The following is a 6,109-nucleotide window of genomic DNA, read 5'->3' on the forward strand; positions in this document are numbered from 1 at the left end:
TACAGAGGACATGATGATATATATGGCTTCAACAGTAACAGAGGGTCAGACAGTACTACAGAGGACATGATGATATGTGTGGCTTCAACAGTAACAGAGAGGTCAGTACTACAGAGGACATGATGATATATATGGCTTCAACAGTAACAGAGAGGTCCGTACTACAGAGGACATGATGATATATACGGCTTCAACAGTAACAGAGGTCAGTACTACAGAGGACATGATGATATATATGGCTTCAACAGTAACAGAGAGGTCAGTACTACAGAGGACATGATGATATATATGGCTTCAACAGTAACAGAGAGGTCCGTACTACAGAGGACATGATGATATATATGGCTTCAACAGTAACAGAGAGGTCAGTCAGTACTACAGAGGACATGATGATATATATGGCTTCAACAGTAACAGAGAGGTCCGTACTACAGAGGACATGATGATATATATGGCTTCAACAGTAACAGAGAGGTCAGTCAGTACTACAGAGGACATGATGATATATATGGCTTCAACAGTAACAGGGAGGTCAGTACTACAGAGGACATGATGATATATATGGCTTCAACAGTAACAGAGAGGTCCGTACTACAGAGGACATGATGATATATATGGCTTCAACAGTAACAGAGAGGTCCGTACTACAGAGGACATGATGATATATATGGCTTCAACAGTAACAGAGAGGTCCGTACTACAGAGGACATGATGATATATACGGCTTCAACAGTAACAGAGAGGTCAGACAGTACTACAGAGGACATGATGATATATATGGCTTCAACAGTAACAGAGAGGTCCGTACTACAGAGGACATGATGATATATATGGCTTCAACAGTAACAGAGAGGTCCGTACTACAGAGGACATGATGATATATATGGCTTCAACAGTAACAGAGAGGTCCGTACTACAGAGGACATGATGATATATATGGCTTCAACAGTAACAGAGAGGTCCGTACTACAGAGGACATGATGATATATATATATGGCTTCAAAAGTAACAGAGAGGTCCGTACTACAGAGGACATGGTGATATATATGGCTTCAACAGTAACAGAGGTCAGTACTACAGAGGACATGATGATATATATGGCTTCAACAGTAACAGAGGTCAGTACTACAGAGGACATGATGATATATATGGCTTCAACAGTAACAGAGAGGTCAGTACTACAGAGGACATGATGATATATGTGGCTTCAACAGTAACAGAGAGGTCCGTACTACAGAGGACATGATGATATATATGGCTTCAAAAGTAACAGAGAGGTCCGTACTACAGAGGACATGATGATATATATGGCTTCAACAGTAACAGAGAGGTCCGTCAGTACTACAGAGGACATGATGATATATATGGCTTCAACAGTAACAGAGAGGTCCGTACTACAGAGGACATGATGATATATATGGCTTCAACAGTAACAGAGAGGTCCGTACTACAGAGGACATGATGATATATATGGCTTCAACAGTAACAGAGAGGTCAGTCAGTACTACAGAGGACATGATGATATATATGGCTTCAACAGTAACAGAGAGGTCAGTCAGTACTACAGAGGACATGATGATATATATGGCTTAAACAGTAACAGAGAGGTCAGTACTACAGAGGACATGATGATATATACGGCTTCAACAGTAACAGAGAGGTCCGTACTACAGAGGACATGATGATATATATGGCTTCAAAAGTAACAGAGAGGTCCGTACTACAGAGGACATGATGATATATATGGCTTCAACAGTAACAGAGAGGTCCGTACTACAGAGGACATGATGATATATATGGCTTCAACAGTAACAGAGAGGTCCGTACTACAGAGGACATGATGATATATATGGCTTCAACAGTAACAGAGAGGTCAGTCAGTACTACAGAGGACATGATGATATATATGGCTTCAACAGTAACAGGGAGGTCAGTCAGTACTACAGAGGACATGATGATATATATGGCTTTAACAGTAACAGGGAGGTCAGTCAGTACTACAGAGGACATGATGATATATATGGCTTCAACAGTAACAGAGAGGTCCGTACTACAGAGGACATGATGATATATATGGCTTCAACAGTAACAGAGAGGTCCGTACTACAGAGGACATGATGATATATATATATGGCTTCAACAGTAACAGAGAGGTCCGTACTACAGAGGACATGATGATATATATGGCTTCAACAGTAACAGAGAGGTCCGTCAGTACTACAGAGGACATGATGATATATATGGCTTCAACAGTAACAGAGAGGTCAGTCAGTACTACAGAGGACATGATGATATATATGGCTTCAACAGTAACAGAGAGGTCAGTCAGTACTACAGAGGACATGATGATATATATGGCTTCAACAGTAACAGAGAGGTCCGTACTACAGAGGACATGATGATATATATGGCTTCAACAGTAACAGAGAGGTCCGTACTACAGAGGACATGATGATATATATGGCTTCAACAGTAACAGAGAGGTCCGTACTACAGAGGACATGATGATATATATGGCTTCAACAGTAACAGAGAGGTCCGTACTACAGAGGACATGATGATATATATATATGGCTTCAACAGTAACAGAGAGGTCCGTACTACAGAGGACATGATGATATATATGGCTTCAACAGTAACAGAGGTCAGTACTACAGAGGACATGATGATATATATGGCTTCAACAGTAACAGAGGTCAGTACTACAGAGGACATGATGATATATATGGCTTCAACAGTAACAGAGAGGTCAGTACTACAGAGGACATGATGATATATGTGGCTTCAACAGTAACAGAGAGGTCCGTACTACAGAGGACATGATGATATATATGGCTTCAAAAGTAACAGAGAGGTCCGTACTACAGAGGACATGATGATATATATGGCTTCAACAGTAACAGAGAGGTCCGTCAGTACTACAGAGGACATGATGATATATATGGCTTCAACAGTAACAGAGAGGTCCGTACTACAGAGGACATGATGATATATATGGCTTCAACAGTAACAGAGAGGTCCGTACTACAGAGGACATGATGATATATATGGCTTCAACAGTAACAGAGAGGTCAGTCAGTACTACAGAGGACATGATGATATATATGGCTTCAACAGTAACAGAGAGGTCAGTCAGTACTACAGAGGACATGATGATATATATGGCTTCAACAGTAACAGAGAGGTCCGTACTACAGAGGACATGATGATATATATGGCTTAAACAGTAACAGAGAGGTCAGTACTACAGAGGACATGATGATATATATGGCTTTAACAGTAACAGGGAGGTCAGTCAGTACTACAGAGGACATGATGATATATATGGCTTCAACAGTAACAGAGAGGTCCGTACTACAGAGGACATGATGATATATATGGCTTAAACAGTAACAGAGAGGTCAGTACTACAGAGGACATGATGATATATACGGCTTCAACAGTAACAGAGAGGTCAGTACTACAGAGGACATGATGATATATATGGCTTCAACAGTAACAGAGAGGTCCGTACTACAGAGGACATGATGATATATATGGCTTCAACAGTAACAGAGAGGTCCGTACTACAGAGGACATGAGGATATATATGGCTTCAACAGTAACAGAGAGGTCAGTCAGTACTACAGAGGACATGTTGATATATATGGCTTCAACAGTAACAGAGAGGTCAGTCAGTACTACAGAGGACATGATGATATATATGGCTTCAACAGTAACAGAGAGGTCAGTCAGTACTACAGAGGACATGATGATATATATGGCTTCAACAGTAACAGAGAGGTCCGTACTACAGAGGACATGATGATATATATGGCTTCAACAGTAACAGAGAGGTCCGTACTAAAGAGGACATGATGATATATATGGCTTCAACAGTAACAGAGAGGTCCGTACTACAGAGGACATGATGATATATATGGCTTCAACAGTAACAGAGAGGTCCGTACTACACAGGACATGATGATATATATGGCTTCAACAGTAACAGAGAGGTCAGTCAGTACTACAGAGGACATGATGATATATACGGCTTTAACAGTAACAGGGAGGTCAGTCAGTACTACAGAGGACATGATGATATATATGGCTTCAACAGTAACAGAGAGGTCCGTACTACAGAGGACATGATGATATATATGGCTTAAACAGTAACAGAGAGGTCAGTACTACAGAGGACATGATGATATATATGGCTTCAACAGTAACAGAGAGGTCCGTACTACAGAGGACATGATGATATATATGGCTTCAACAGTAACAGAGAGGTCAGTACTACAGAGGACATGATGATACATATGGCTTCAATAGTAACAGAGGTCAGTACTACAGAGGACATGATGATATATATGGCTTCAACAGTAACAGAGAGGTCAGTCAGTACTACAGAGGACATGATGATATATATGGCTTCAACAGTAACAGAGAGGTCCGTACTACAGAGGACATGATGATATATATGGCTTCAACAGTAACAGAGAGGTCCGTACTACAGAGGACATGATGATATATATGGCTTCAACAGTAACAGAGAGGTCCGTACTACAGAGGACATGATGATATATATGGCTTCAACAGTAACAGAGAGGTCCGTACTACAGAGGACATGATGATATATATATATGGCTTCAACAGTAACAGAGAGGTCCGTACTACAGAGGACATGATGATATATATGGCTTCAACAGTAACAGAGAGGTCCGTCAGTACTACAGAGGACATGATGATATATATGGCTTCAACAGTAACAGAGAGGTCAGTCAGTACTACAGAGGACATGATGATATATATGGCTTCAACAGTAACAGAGAGGTCAGTCAGTACTACAGAGGACATGATGATATATATGGCTTCAACAGTAACAGAGAGGTCCGTACTACAGAGGACATGATGATATATATGGCTTCAACAGTAACAGAGAGGTCCGTACTACAGAGGACATGATGATATATATGGCTTCAACAGTAACAGAGAGGTCCGTACTACAGAGGACATGATGATATATATGGCTTCAACAGTAACAGAGAGGTCCGTACTACACAGGACATGATGATATATATGGCTTCAACAGTAACAGAGAGGTCAGTCAGTACTACAGAGGACATGATGATATATATGGCTTCAACAGTAACAGAGAGGTCCGTACTACAGAGGACATGATGATATATATGGCTTCAACAGTAACAGAGAGGTCAGTCAGTACTACAGAGGACATGATGATATATATGGCTTCAACAGTAACAGAGAGGTCCGTACTACACAGGACATGATGATATATATGGCTTCAACAGTAACAGAGAGGTCAGTCAGTACTACAGAGGACATGATGATATATATGGCTTCAACAGTAACAGAGAGGTCCGTACTACAGAGGACATGATGATATATATATATGGCTTCAACAGTAACAGAGAGGTCCGTACTACAGAGGACATGATGATATATATGGCTTCAACAGTAACAGAGAGGTCCGTACTACAGAGGACATGATGATATATATATATGGCTTCAACAGTAACAGAGAGGTCAGTACTACAGAGGACATGATGATATATATGGCTTCAACAGTAACAGAGAGGTCAGTCAGTACTACAGAGGACATGATGATATATATGGCTTAAACAGTAACAGAGAGGTCAGTACTACAGAGGACATGATGATATATATGGCTTCAACAGTAACAGAGAGGTCCGTACTACAGAGGACATGATGATATATATGGCTTCAACAGTAACAGAGAGGTCCGTACTACAGAGGACATGAGGATATATATGGCTTCAACAGTAACAGAGAGGTCAGTCAGTACTACAGAGGACATGTTGATATATATGGCTTCAACAGTAACAGAGAGGTCAGTCAGTACTACAGAGGACATGATGATATATATGGCTTCAACAGTAACAGAGAGGTCAGTCAGTACTACAGAGGACATGATGATATATATGGCTTCAACAGTAACAGAGAGGTCCGTACTACAGAGGACATGATGATATATATGGCTTCAACAGTAACAGTGAGGTCCGTACTACAGAGGACATGATGATATATATGGCTTCAACAGTAACAGAGAGGTCCGTACTACAGAGGACATGATGATATATATGGCTTA

Source organism: Oncorhynchus tshawytscha, linkage group LG25, assembly GCF_018296145.1.
Source record: "Oncorhynchus tshawytscha isolate Ot180627B linkage group LG25, Otsh_v2.0, whole genome shotgun sequence".
NCBI lineage: Eukaryota > Metazoa > Chordata > Actinopteri > Salmoniformes > Salmonidae > Oncorhynchus > Oncorhynchus tshawytscha.